Source organism: Garra rufa, chromosome 19, assembly GCF_049309525.1.
Source record: "Garra rufa chromosome 19, GarRuf1.0, whole genome shotgun sequence".
Taxonomy (NCBI): Eukaryota; Metazoa; Chordata; class Actinopteri; order Cypriniformes; family Cyprinidae; genus Garra; species Garra rufa.
In genome coordinates, this window is record NC_133379.1 from 41,465,800 (window position 1) to 41,481,655 (window position 15,856).

Here is a 15,856-nt window from a genome sequence, read left to right on the forward strand (position 1 = left end):
ATAGACAGATAGATTGAGAAGATTAAAATCAAGTCCAAAACAATGAGGATAATCTGACTTTTGTGATTTCTAGTCTCAGGTGATCCAGACGGACCTGTGAAGCTTCATTCAGATGTTCTTAAAAACACACAACATCAGTGACGTTCAGATACAGACTGAACATCTTCATCATCATCCAGACTACAGTCTTTCATCTTTTACAGACTCATCTGATCACAAACAAACTACTAATGAACAGTTTGTTTCTCAGATCTGTCTCAATACTGCACTTTACTGACAATGTTCTACATCAGTTTCCCTGCATTTGAGAGTGAACATTTGCACATGCTTTCAGTTTAGATAATACAAGAAAACACCTGGACAGACGGCGGTCCACTGCAGAGCAAAACACACATTAATAAAACAGCTCAGTGTCTTCAGTTCACTGGACAACAGCTGCTGCTTGTCTGGACAGATGTTAAAATATTCATCCACTTTAAAACACAGAGCTCTATAAACTCAGTCAATAATCACAAATGTGTTCAGCATTCCTCAAATATTTGTAGGTGTTTCTTATGAAGTGAATATTGAAGTTAAGCACATAGCGCCACCCTCAGGCTGATGAACTCAATGCTGCTGAAGCTTTATCTGCATGTGTTCAGAATCAGTAAACAGACATTTCACCAGACTAAAGATTGAATCCAGCCTCTTATGAATACTTCAGATGAACACAACACGATGCTGACTCCTCAATCAACAGAAAAACTGACCAATATTCCTCATATCGTCATCATCAAGATCACATCATTTAATCAGTTCTTTATGTGATGTTAACTATCTGTATATATTTCTGCCATATGGACGTTACTTTGACACTGTTACAAATCATTCTTATTTCAAATATAGAAATATACATTTTCTATGAAGCTGCTTTGAAACAAAATGTATTGTCATTCAAATAAACGTAAATGTAAAAAAATAAACCAAATGTGAAGGAACTCAAACATTTCTAAAATAAACAACTGAATATGATAAATATAGAATAATGCGAATATTTTATGCAGTGATCATCATTAAAATGTAATAAAATCAGGGAATATCAGGGGATACTGCAGAATTGATAGCAATCCTTCTTGCTTTTCAGTGGTTAGAAATACAACCAACTTGATCTGTGATATATGTATGATAGATGCCGCCTACAAGGTTGATCCTAGATCAACATTACTGTCCAAAAATATAGACTAAACCCAATCCCTACCTAGTGAATAGGTTTTAAGAGAAAACTTGTACTGCTATATAGGAGAACTCTTAGTGGTAAGATCAAATGTTTTGTGTATACGAGCCTAGACATAAAGCTGAATGAGGATCATCATTTCACAGACTCTAATTGGCACTGTCATGTAACGGATCAGAGTTTTTTCGGAGGGAAATCCAAAGAACATGATCAACAGCCTTCGAATAGTCAGATTTCTGACCTGAGAGACAACAGACCTTGAAACACATGATGAGACACGCTTCTCACTGAGAGGAAAAGTACAGGTATGTGCCAAAAAAATTTAATTTCAAGGAAAAGTCCATTTATTTCAATAATTTGTTTCAAAAAGTGAAACTTGTATGTTATATTAGTTCACTACATACAAAGTGAAATATTTCAAGCCGCCTTTATTTGTTTCAGTTTTAATGATTATGGATTAAATATTAAAAAAAAAAATCAATAAAAAAGTGAGGCTGGTGTCAGTGCATCAAGAAGCATCACATACGGACATCTGCATGACAGCGGCTACATCTGGAGAATACCATGCGTCAAGCCACCCCTGAACCTACATCAGAAGCGTCTGTGCTGGGCTAAGGAGAAAAAGTACTGGTCTGTTGCCCAGTGGTCCCAAGTCCTGTTTTCAGATGAAAACAAATTTTGCATTTCATTTGAAAAATCAAGGTCCCAGAGTCTGGAGGAAGACCGGAGAGGCAGAAAAGTCAAGCTGCTTAAAGTCCAGTGTGAAGTTTCCACAGTCAGTGAAGGTTTGGGGAGCATGTGTTGCTGTGGGTCCATTGTCTTATATCAAGTCCACAGTCAATGCAGCTGAATACCATGACATTGTAGTAAACGGGGCTCACGTCACCAATGACGCTGTGATTTTGGGTCACACGTCACTCAAGGTGCATTTGTGAGTCTATCAGATGACCAATTCCCACCTCGCTGGGTTCGGTGTATCAGTCAAAGACTGTTAATTTGGCAATAGGTCAATAAATTGAGATGTGCACCCTGGAGGGAGTTGGTCAACTGATTTATCTGAAAGTTTGGTGGTTTAGCTAGCTAGTAGAGCCTTGAATCATCAACACAATGAAAACACAATTGTAATAAAATTAATGAAATTTATTAACAATAGATATGCAAGAGTAAATACAATAACTAGTGATAAACCAATAAATGAATACACACTGCTAATAGATAATAGGTAACTAAATGTGAAAGAACATACCAAATAAAGTGTAGAAACTAACAAAATGGAATGAACACAGAATGGCAGAATGCAATGCTGTTGAGTTGAATGTAGCAATGGAAGAGATTTCTATGGTAATGCTGTCTATGGGAAACCCACTTAATGGTTCTGGTAGGTTTAATGATAAATAACTGCGTATTTATCTTGGAACAAACAATATAGCTATCATTTGTAATGCTGACCACACATAAATGTTATCTAAACAGGTTAGAAAAGATAGGCTGCAGGTATAAACTAAGCCAAGGTCTTTAGGAAAGAGGTTTGGTAAGTTTATAGTTACGTTCCACTTGGTCGGGTGATCAGTCCGGCGGCAGAGACGTCTTCCACTGGTGATGCAGGTTGCGTACAGTGGGGAGGGCACAGAGTTGCGTTCCAGTAGCCGTCGATGCGCTGACCTGGAGGTTGCTGAACTTCTGTTGTGCCGAGGTGGTCCTTAGAGCATGGACCAGGCAGCTAGGTCAGATGGATTCTCACAGGGTCCTTTGCAGCAGGGCTGCGTCGTTGAGGAACCGTGTGTTCAAGGCAGTGTCTGCCAATGTGGAGGTCCTTTGCGGACTGGGCTGCTTTCGGAGTGGCAGGAGTCAGACGGGGTCCGTCACTGCTGGGTCCTTTGCAACTGAAGGGCAGCCAAATTCGGTATAGAAGGTTTACTGAAGGTTTAGCTGAGTGGAACCTTAGCTGTCTTGAAGTTTCTTTCCTCATCAGGCCAGAAACTCAGGACCTTGTATCTGCTAATGTCTTAACCTAGCGGGGCTCAGACTCAGAACGGTGTAGCTGTTAATGTCTCTTCCCTTACGGGACTTAGACGCAGTACAAGGAGTGTCTTTTCGGAGGGTACCTTTATCTCTTTTTGATGAGGAGGAGATTGGAATCTAGCGCCTCTCCATTCCAGGAATGTGATTGGCCACTTGTGTCTGAGGTGGCCATGGTGTTACCCGCCCTAGTGTGGAACTCATTTGCATATAGTAGAGTACGAAGTTAGACAGTGTCTTTTACAATTTAACCAATGCAACATTTCTTTACCAAACCTCTTTCAAATTGTTACCCACATTATGAGAAGCAAAAAGAGTCCAAACATGATAGGAAACTGTTTAACAATCACTTATTCATATCATAATATGTTAATAGGCCTGCTTCCGTGAACTGTTAGGTTAACAGTCAATGGCCATCAACATACACTGTACTTTATCGAAGGGTGAAGTGCATCTGTTGCAGTTTACACCAATTTAAGGTCTCCAAACATATGTATGAATGGATTTGGATGGATCTTTGGATGGCCACTGCTGTCGCATCCAGAGTTCATAAGGAATTTTTATGGCAGTCATTCCCAAACCTTTGGATTGTAGAGGGTCAACCCGTTGTCCAATGAGAAGTTCTCTCTTAGGTGGTTGTGGTTGCAGAAGGTCTCCCTTCCTGTTCTGTTAGAGGTGTCTGGTAGTTGTCTTGGCATCTTATCTGATGTTTCTGAACATTTGTTTATGTTCTTCAACCAAGATCCAATCACAGTGTGGCACATCTACCTCCACCCTGGCAGTTAGAGAAGGGGGCCTGCCATAAACTGATCTTTGGAATGTCATTGTTCCAGCGGCTATAATATTCCTATGTGGGCACAGGCCTCCGTACACAGACAATACATGACTATAATAGTAGAATAACTTGATACCTAAATGGTTTGCTTAGTTCAGGGTTTGACCTAAAAAAAAAAAAAAAAAAAAAACTTCAACAGTAGCAATAGTCTGAGAAATCACTAAACACAAACATAACATGTGAAGTGAGTCATTATATGGAATGGGTTCCATTTCCACTTTGCAATTTTCAAAAAATAAACTTTCTATAAAAAAAGGACTACAACTTGAAAGACAGATTAATCCTCCAAAAAACATATTTTCCAACCTCAGACACAAACTCATTAATATTATCCTATTTCTTCAGGCAAGGGCACCTTTATTGTACCACCCCTTTACGCACTATTTGTATGCCATTACAGTACTAAAACATGAAAGATGCTTTTAAAATTGTATGTTTTCCTAACAATCTCTTTTTTGCAAACCATCATTAGAGAGTCTGTAATTTAATAAATAAATATATATATATTGTTAGATTTGTGGCACCCATTTGGTAGAATGACTCTTGTGCTGTCTGAGCTTTAGAATGACAGGTCTGAAGTGTGGTTAATCAACGTCCGACATCTGATTTATGTCTTTGATTCCTTCATTGTATGGGGAGGGTGAGGCTGAGCTTTCCCAGTTATAGTTCCCAGATAGGGTTGCCTGATTGCATCATCAAAAAGACAGCTTACTTGATACTATAAATAGGTTTAGACTAGAGAGGCAGATCACCCTATAAAGGGTGACACTCGCCCTGCCCACAGTGTAGTAGTTCACGTCTGTCCTCCAGCCATTAAAAGGGCTCTTTACCAGCTGAGAGCGACAACACTCCACTCAGAGAAGAGCATCACAACACGCGCATTTTGTTCAGTCAAAACAAGGTGAGTAACAACACTGTTTCACTTGTTATTGATGGGGTTTGTTGTGGGCTGACTGTTCTACAACACACTGAGGAAAAATGTCTACGTTGTGTTCTAATACATTTTTATAGCCACAATGTAATCATTTATGCTGTTTATATTTTATTGTATTTAATTTTAACATTCCCTCATCATAAACCAATTCATCAAGAATAGTTGCAAAACGTTATAGCCAGCTGTAAAAAAAAAAAAAAAAAGAAATCAATAAAAAGCTTATTTTAACAACCCACACATTCAGTGTAACCAGATTAAACATTTTAACACATTTTTTCTCAATTGCTTAAACACATTTATTGAAATGATGCCTCTTATTTGCAAAACTCTAAATTCAAATCCATAACTTTTAACTCAATTTCCGAAGCGTCCAATATTCCGGTCAAAATGAGGCTCTTCACTCAAATCTTGCGGAAAAACCAAACTTTGCTCTCAGACATGTCACACAAACCCTCAAACACACACTTATACAGTATACACTGAGTAGATACATTCAAAACAATGCTACAAAAAGGGTGAAAGTGTCCACCCAAAGTGACTGAGAAAAACTGTAAGATGACTTTGGCCCTTTTATCTCCATCAAAGGTTCTGATTGGTGTGTGATACATTTTGATTCCTAGTGTTTCCACTTTGGTAATTGTGTGCTAATTGAGTTCAAACTTTGCAGACTTGAGTGAACGATATTGAATGCTAGTACTTTCTGAATGACTACATGGTGTAAGCACTGAGAAATGTAGGGATTTGTGTCTAGAAAATTGGAGATAGATAGACAGATAGACAGATAGATAATAACTGTAACTGTATATTTAATTGTATAGTTTCTATCTGTATGTGTCATTACATTGTATTATTTTAATATACTAATTCGAGCTATTAAAATCTACTATGTACCTCAATATACTGAGAATAGGTTGGACAGTACAAGGTTTTGACACTACAAACTGAATGAATAAATGTGCCTTGAATTTTTTTGGAACGGTTGCACGTTACTGACACTGACTCTTATCAGAACTTGCCCTTGAACTAAAATGATTGGCTTTAACTAAACAGCTGATGTTGTTTGTGTGATTCAACAGATACATGAAAATTAAAAGAATGAAGTGAAAGGATGCGTACAGTAAACTGCTGGAGCATCAGAATCTACAGAAGAGAAAAAACCAACAGGACAAAGAGAAACATGGAGGATAAAAATGAGACACAAAGCAGTGGATCGCAAGAGAAAAGCAGACAGAGACTAGTTAGACGAGAGAGTTTGGAGATAAAGCCAAACTGTAAGTGTTTGCTCCTTGTGGAACTTCTAGTCTTGCTAGAGATTTACTTTCTTTCTGTCTATTTACTCCTGTCATAAAGTGTCACATTAAGACAGATTCAAGACTTCCTGCTGTCACAGATAAATGTTTACAGATAGCATGTAATAGACAGAATGTAATATAGATTGAGAAGAATAAAGCAATGAGGATAATCAGATTTTTGTGATTTCTAGTCTCAGGTGATCCAGACGGACCTGTGAAGTTTCATTCAGATGTTCTTAAAAACACACAACATCAGTGACGTTCAGATACAGACTGAACATCTTCATCCTCATCCAGACTACAGTCTTTCATCTTTTACAGACTCATCTGATCACAAACAAACTACTAATGAACAGTTTGTTTCTCAGATCTGTGTCTCAATACTGCACTTTACTGACAATGTTCTTCACATCAGTTTACCTGCATTTGAGAGTGAACATTTGCACATGCTTTCAGTTTAGATAATACAAGAAAACACCTGGACAGACGGCGGTCCACTGCAGAGCAAAACACACATTAATAAAACTCAGTGTCTTCAGTTCACTGGACAACAGCTGCTGCTTGTCTGGACAGATGTTAAAATATTCATCCACTTTAAAACACAGAGCTCTATAAACTCAGTCAATAATCATAAAGTAAGGATTAAAGTTAAGCACAGAGCGCCACCCTCAGGCTGATGAACTCAAATGTGTAAGCAGACATTACACCAGACTAAAGACTGAATCCAGCCTCTTATGAATACTTCAGATGAACACAACACTGAAGACATGCTGACTCAAACATTTCTAATATAAACAACTGAATATGATAAATATTCAGAATAATGAGAATATTTATCAGTCAGAAAGTGCCTGGACCTTTGATTCCTGTAATGCAGTGATCATCAGAATCACAACAGAGTTAAAGATCTACAAATATATATTTAGTTCATTAACCAACCAAGAAAATAAGCTGTCTTGCCAGTTTCTGTTTGTCTACACTTTTAAAAATAAAGGTTCTTTATTGGCATCGATGGTTCCATGAAGAACCTTGAACATCCATGGAATCTTTCAAATGCAGAAGAGGTTCTTTAGTGGAAAAGGGTTCTTTAGATTTTTAAAGGTCAAGGTTTTTATCGTTCATCAATTGGAGAAAAAAAAAAAACATTCTGAATGTGATTTCAACGATATCGTTTCTCTGTGCCTTTATCTTTACAGATATCTTCTGGCCCTTAGAGTTGAGAACATATTGTCTGATCACAACAAACTGATGCAAAAATGTTTGCCTTGTTGCTAGGAGATGCGTGACAAATAAAAACAATACATGTTCACTCAAAAAAATAAGTCATTGGATGAACTCAATTTAATTGAGGGCAGGATTTCCATCCAATAAATATGTGTGACCCCAACTCATAAAAAACAAATTCATGCAATAAAATGTAATTGAGTTGGGCCAAATATAGTTTCAATGAAATTGATACGTTTATGAAGTAATTATTTTATGCTTGTTGAACTCAATCTAAAACATTTAACTGGAAAACAAATAACTAGGCAGAAATTCTTCTACACTCAAAAAATGATACATTGGATTTACTTAACTTTAGGCATTAACCAACTTATTAGGCATTAGCCATAAGATGGCTTTGTTACATCCATGGCATGCCCAAAGTAGTTGTTTATTTTATTATTAAAACAACTTTAACTTATGTTATCAGGTCCTCAACCCAAGCACATGCTCTATGCATTCACCACAATGGTAACCCCCAAAAACACTACCATACCAGAAACTGTTTTAAATACAAACATAAAAGAACATTAAACATTAACAAGTCTCCCAATTTTATCATTTTATTAAAAAAATGCATAAAATAAAATTTTATTTCAACATTTACTCTCCTTATCCAGCCGTGTGCAAAGCATGATGGGAAGGGGAATCCACTTCCTAGTTACACAAGTAAAATAATTTATCTACTCTCAACTCTACTTAATTGAAATACGTTCTTTCAAAATGAAAATATTTAGTTGAACCAAAACGAAACTGTTTCAAATCAGTTTAACACAATGCAATTGTTTAAATGGGAAACCTAACACAATGGTGTTAAATGAAAAAGATTTTTTTAAATTAACTCTACAGTGTGGTAGAATCATTTTTTTGAGTGTTCAAAATATCAAACGTTTGATCTCCTCCAACTCTGTAATCTGTCAACTCAAATCTGCTCACTGGCTTGTTGCCTTTTTAGAATCGGTGGGAAGTCGGGGAAACAATCACGTAGTGTTTTTCAGATTTTAAACACTGACACATTACTGAATTTAAACTAATGGGATTCAGAAAGCTGTTGCTGTATCTGGCTTCCATTTCTGTCTCAAAACAGAAAATTTTAATTTACTGTAGATCAGATATGACTTGAGCTGTAGACATTTAGTGGAAAAACTACAAACATGCAGTACTAAAGATGAACAACTGAGTAAATAACAGCTATATATGAATGTGTGTGTGTGTGTGTGTGTGTGTGAGAGAGAGAGAAAAAATGGTCAAAAATAAAAACAACTTAAATCATAAATTATTGTTTAATTATAGAATGTTTTCTGTGATTGTTGCATTTAAGACTAGAGAGTGGAATATTTGTACAGTATAAAATGTTGATATCTACTATCGAGTCTATGGAAGACAATTCTGTAACTTTAATAACTTAACACTGAATTCAACTGATTCTTTTAATGGTATTATTGAGTATACTTGAACACTTAAAGGGGACATCGATGCTTATTTACCACAAGCTGGTATGATTTTTTTCAGGGTCTTGATGAAATGTCTGCAACGTATTTGGATAAAACTCCTCAATGCATGTAAAACTAAAGACCGTTTTACCTGGTCAAAAACAGCTCTGTTCACACTCACAGCAACTGTGTTTTGGTGCATGCCTCTATAAATGATAATTGAGTTTTTCCAGGGGGATTTAAAAAAAATAAGAGGAGTGAATGGATTTTTAGCATTGTTTGGTGGTTGTGTCCACACACTGCTAAAACACATTTATATGCAAACACCATTTAAAAGAGAATTTTGCATCTGATGTCCCTTTTAAAATTAAATCTTGATCCGTATAGAAGTGAGTGCATTAAAGTTTGAAAATGTTGTATCACAATACTGTCTATATAGTATATATAGATATAGTTTATATAGTATATATATATATATATATATATATATATATATATATATATATATATATATATATATATATATATATAGTCTAAGCCAAGACAATCAACCGTCATCCTGCATCTTAGTGTTCATTTTCAAAAGTAACAAAATAGAAATATGAATTAGAGGTTCAATTAATCATTCATTTATAACTCAGTGATCTGTTTATTTATAGATAATTGTTTGGTTTGTAGATAACAACAGGTTTGATGGACGGTTGTCAATTCGATAAACTTCAAAGTATGTATCACTGAAAAGCGACTGAATAGACAGGACAAGAGAGGCATTCTGCATCAAAAGGGTGCTGTCAGACAGGAAGTATAAACACGGCTAAAGGCGATAAAAGCGTTTCAATTGAGTGAGTCATTTACGTTTAAACCACTCCGTTTCATTCAAATTCAAACTTGTGACTTCGATCATTCATTGCAAGCAATTCATGAGTAAAAACCAGATCAACAACAAATGTTTAAAAGCACGTACAGTCTAGTGAAGGCCAGGGGCGGACCTAACCAATAAGCCAGGTTTCTGATTTTGCCGAAACATATTTGCAGTGTTGAACAATGCAGCCAATCACAGACATATCTGTTAATTTCTTGAAGCAATGGCCAGAAGTGTTTATGTTGGAACCCACTCACTGCTCAAAATGCTGAGTTTGTCCACTTTTTTAATAAATGTTAACAAAAGTAATCGACATTTACAAAATAGAAATGACGGAGTTTCCATTAACCGATGTTATGCGACTGAAACATAATTTCTAGTAGCTGCGTTTCCATTACCCCTTTAAATTTCCGCATTTAACGGTCACATTCCATTAAATATAGGCCAAATCCCACAAAAATAGTTGCCATGGCTTATCACGAGAGAAAAAATTACACTTCAGTCGCATAATATCGGTTAATGAAAACGGCGTCATTTCGCAATACTTTTAAATTGACACTAGCTGCGTTTATTAAAGATTTGCGCAATATTATGCGACTGAAGTGTAATTTTTTCCTCTATAAAATTATATATATATATATATATTTTTTTTTTGATCCGAAAAAAGGTAGCTTAATACGGCTTTAGAACAGCATCTGGTTGACTAATAACTGGTTGCGAAGGGATAAATAAACTATAAACTATGAGAACAAGCGAGCAAAATAAGAGCATAACAGAACACATTTATTTTGTTGGGGTCCCATACCTGGAATTTACTTAGAGCCTCCAAATCACTAAGTCTGCCCGTTCCCCCAACATCTGCCTATATCACTGTATGGGCCATAAAAACATATTTTTTTGACTTTTATATTTTGTCTAAATGCAAAAAAAAAAACTACAATCTGAATTCGTATAAAAACTTCTCTGGTGGTTTGATAAACATACCAAAATCTGAATGGCTTTTAAAACATGTAAATCTTGTTTGACTTCCTTTCTTATCTATGATGTGTCTTATCACAGTGATAGTAGTAACTACCAGCAGCACACCTTCCACGGTATACAAGAGAAAACACACGTATCAGTTTCAGTGCAGACAGAGTTCTCTTCAGCTGCGGTTGAGCAGGATTCTCACTGTGGATCTTTATTTCTGCATGACTTTATATATATATATATTGAGCACGATTTTATAAACATTCTGGATCGTTCTGCTTTCTTCTCTTCTCACAGGTACATTGTTTTGTTTGTTTTTGCTTTACTGAGCAGCTTTATTTTCATACGAATGACTGGATTATTTGCAATTTTATCAGAAATGCTTTAATAGCAGCCACATTATTGAATGTTTGCAATTATGTTATATAACATAGTTTGTCTTTATTCCTTGTTTTATTGTTTAAATTAGACAGAAATTATGAAAATGAATGAGAACACAGAGCAGTGAAAAACTGAACCTTGTAAAGCTTGTCAGATTGAGTTGCAGTGAAATAGAGTGAACAGATAAACATCAGTCAAGATCCAATTAATGTTTTAGGGATTCTTCTAATTGCACGGAGGTCAGACAGCTGCTTCACTTAGAGGACTGTAATTAAACTCTCTGTGATTTAACAGATTTAAATGGAATGTAGAATGGAAAAAAAAACACAAAGCTGCCAGAAACCACAGATGAGCAAAACCAACATGACAGAGCGAGAAATGGAGGCCAAAAATGAAACACAAACCAGTGGAGAGAAAAGCAGACAGAAACATGTTAAACAGGACAGTATGAGGAAGAAAAAAACATTGTGTAAGTGTTGGTTTATTATTGAACTTTATTCCTTCATCTATAGTCTTGCTTACATACATTATATACATATATAAACACACAGTTGTGCTCCTAAATTTACATACCCCTTGCAGAATATGCAATATGTTAATAATTTTAACAAAATAAGAGGGATCATGAAAATTGATATACTGTCCTGAATAAACTATTTCACATTACAGATGTTTATATACTCCACAAGACAAAACAATAACTGATTTTATAAATGATTAAAATGGTACACCAATGCATTCATAAAATATAGCATTTTCACTGGGTAGCATTCGACTCAGCATGATGCACCCAATCTAAAGAGACCAGTTTTGTGATTTTTGGCCAAACCATTCAGAAGCATAAGCTAAAAAAGCAATTTTTCATATCTCCTGACCACTAGGTGGCACTGTTCCTATGGAGCCAGAATGGTGACTTTAAAATTTGGCATCAAAGATTAAAACTGGCATTGAAAACAAAAGCAGAACTGAACAAGGAAACATTGGCATTGAAACATTTGTATTGAAACCAGTTGTATTGGCATTGAAACAAGTATTGGTACTGAAAAAAGAAAATAATTAAAATCTTACAATCTTATTCTTTCATTTTATTGGGATTTATTAGTATTTTTCAATGACAATCTTCAGATTTTTTCTTTATGTCACTCTTTTTCAGTGACAGATTTTTTTTACAATGTCAGTTTTTTTTCACTGTCACGGATTTCAGTTTCAACTTTCTGTCACTGTTTTGGCGTGGAGAGGGGAGGGGTCTGAGGGGAGGGGTAAGTAGAGCGTAATTTGCATATAATTTGCATGTCGGCATACTGAAGAAGTAGGCCTACGTCACTTTACTGGAACCTGCCGTCAGCTCTGAAGCTTCTGGCGCACTCAAAAAAGTCAACTAGCCACTTATTTGATTTGCAAAAATACAAATATACAATATATAATATATACAATAACAAATATGTCTGATTAATACGATTATAACGAGTTTACTTCTGTTAAATGATTGATTCTTGTTAGTTGTGTATCAACAACTCTCTCTGATGAGTCACTGCGCATGCTCAGCACTGCGACGGTCACGGAATCACGTGGGTACAGACGGCTGAAGAAGAGGAGTTGTGTGAGCGCCAGCGGTTTGAACTGCTGCGTTTAAACGTTCTTCATCCTTGATATTGAGGGTAAGTACTTTATTGATATAATGTACCAGTTTGCACTTAGTAACATGGGATAATAAGTAATTACACACTGTAGCGATGTTTCAAAGTAGGCTTATGTAAATTTCGTTGTTTTTGTCGATACAAGTTTCACCTTAACGTTAATATATCCGCTACAATTTGTGCATTTCTGTCACAATTCAATGCTAACCACGCCTAACTATTAACTACATAACCTACGTTAAACCTGAAGTCTACCCCAACGTTGGGAGAGGAAAACTGGAGGAAAGAATGCACAGTCGAACACACTATGCACTCGTTTTTTTTCTGTTTGTACGTTAATGTATACTAATGCTATTTATACGCTTTACTTTTACGTAACTTAAATTGTAAGTCTTAAATCCCCAGTTGTAAGTCGCTTTGGATAAAAGCGTCTGCTAAATGAATAAATGTAAATGTAATGTAACTTGTCCTCTGTTGAATCAGTGTGCACTTCTCATCGCTCTTTTCTGTCTAGCTAACGTTAATAGAGCTGTTTTGGTTTGTTTTTCTTGAGTTCCGAAATGTTACATATTGCTACCCAGTTTATTGAATACAGTTTGCAAAAAATTGTCAAGTACAATCTATAATGCAGTCGACCATATATATTAAATGTCCTAACAAATTGCAATTAAAGTTATGATTGAATAGGTTTGCATGGTTTTATTCGGGAAATATAGTATATAACTTGTATACACTTTGTTTGTTTTGTTTTTCACAGCAGAAAAAAAAATACATCACAATGTATAGCTGTCCCCATTCTCTTCTGGTGTGAACCTCAGCTTTACATGGTAAGTCGTTTTTTTTTTTTAACACTCACATACACTAATGTATAACTAACTATCCTTGAATACTGAACTTATCTTTTCTTTCTCTTTCAGTGACATGTACTGTATGTGGCAGTGCAGGAAGTGTTGCAAAGGAGAGTTTTAGGTACAAATTACTTAAGCATTATAAACTAAACATTGCTTTGGAAGCGGCAGTCATTATGTTTGTGTACAGTAGTCAACATTTGAAGTGGAATAAAACCTTTAATAAAATTTGGGTCACACTTTATATTAGGTGGCCTTCACTACTATGTACTTGCATTATAAAATAAGTACAATGTACTTATTGTGGTCATTGTATTGCAAAACACTTGCTTCTATTAAGGTGGGATATGGGTAAGGTTAGGGACAGGTTTGGTGTTAAGGTTGAAATTTTGCATGCACATTGAAGACATGGGCAGGACTTAAAACCCATGTGTATAGAGTTCACCTGTTACATTCTACACAGACAGTAACATGTTCAGTACTCTTAAGCTGTGCTGCCACTGAAGTTGATGTAATCTTGTCTCCTCCCTACAGGACGACACTGTACCATACCAGAGAAGCCTGTGTTATCAAGTCTCTGTGCATCTACTTGAATGAAGACCCTGAAAAACTAATCAAGGGGTATTTGGTGAGTCTTTGAGAAAATAATTTCAAAAGCCATTCTGTACTTGGGTCATGTTTTTCCCTGTTTGCTACAACAAAAATGTGACATGAGAGAACACTTAACTTTGTCAAATAATTGACCTGGACAGAAAACTATACTTGCATGTTTTTTTTTTTTTCATTGGAGTGCTTTATATTCTATGGTGGTTATAATGTTTTAGCCGCCTAAGTAATTTTAAATATGGTTGGCAGATAAATTATAACTTTTTTTTAATATAATGCACTGCAATAACACACCAGCACCCACTGTGACCTCAATAATAAACAGAAGAATTATCACTTTTCTGACAGTTTCAACTTAAAAACTGAGAAATTATAACCTCTGATTCACATCAGAGCTCCTGTATTGGATTTAAGTTTACTTTAAAGGTGTCATTAATAAAGTGGCCAGTAAGTGTATAAGCAATTCTTGTAATAATTATTTTTGTTTGTGATCTTTTATGTGTTTCGCCCCACAGGATTCAGACATCGAGTCAAAATGTACCATGGAGCAAACTGTAGCAGGAGTGTTTGTCATACTGAAGGAGGGAACACCTCCTAACAATGACCCACAGGACATTGGTCTCCTAACTGAAGGTGTGGAAGTCGGGCTTGTGCTGTTATTTGGACTGATATGCTGTTTGAATCCTGTTTTACAAACACTCAAATTGGAGACTTAAAGTGAAGAAAGCAGTTTAAACTTATTTGTATGTGTATGTTAAAACTGAATGAAAAAATAAAAATGTTAAATTGTTTGCATGTTTTATGTGGTTCTTCTGTAGATGTAATGTTTTGGTTCTTAGATCTTTCACTTAAAACAAATCTAATTGAAACAACAAGATGGGTATTAATGAAAGTACCAAAACTATACATGAACAAGACATTAACTAGTAGATGTAACAAGGCAGAATTTTGTTGAATTGAAGTGCTTTTATTGACATATTTGACTAACACCATTCATTTTGATTCAATTCATTGGAAATAAGCTACACTGACATGGTAAAACAATGTTCAATCTACAAGTTTAAATGACATTCATATAACATATTCAAACCTTTCCAAGTTTATTAGATTGGTTTAGATGCATAATGGGTGCTACGATTAAATCATGTTCACTGAACAATTTATTTTTTTGAGTGGGTGGCGTGACGAAAATGTCTAGTTTACCGGGAACTTCCAAGCCACAAGTAAGTCTGTTTTTTTCTCTCTGCCATTTACATGTTTATTCACGTGCAACCTGGGCGGTTTTGTAAACTTTTAATGGCCGTTATGCTAAGTTACCTGCGTTGAAGCCGAACTAGCAGCTCAAAGAGGAGAGGCTCTCCGGTGTGCGTGCGCGCGCGTGCGGTTGGGGATGTCAGTAGCTTAACTTACACAGCCGAAGTCCTGCTGTTGATCATGTCAGTGTTAACGTTACAGGCCATGTTACTGTTAGCCGCTGTTGTGATGTATTCATACTTAGCGGCAACAACTAGCCTACATACCGACAGACACCTAGTGTTAACCTCTTTTTTTTTTTTTTTTGTAA

The 15,856-nt window shown here is 35.9% G+C and overlaps 2 long non-coding RNA genes across 2 annotated transcripts; both read left to right on the forward strand.

The window, feature by feature from the left end:
- The first annotated feature begins 4,875 nt into the window (after positions 1 to 4,875).
- Positions 4,876 to 7,584, forward strand: LOC141291846 (uncharacterized). Its single transcript, XR_012340388.1, has 3 exons — positions 4,876 to 4,968; positions 6,078 to 6,272; positions 6,485 to 7,584. It is a non-coding gene; the product is annotated as an uncharacterized lncRNA (long non-coding RNA).
- A 5,030-nt stretch (positions 7,585 to 12,614) lies between these two features.
- LOC141293184 (uncharacterized) lies at positions 12,615 to 15,083 on the forward strand. The gene is made up of 5 exons (XR_012340661.1): positions 12,615 to 12,859; positions 13,596 to 13,665; positions 13,756 to 13,807; positions 14,221 to 14,314; positions 14,808 to 15,083. It is a non-coding gene; the product is annotated as an uncharacterized lncRNA (long non-coding RNA).
- Positions 15,084 to 15,856: the final 773 nt, after the last annotated feature.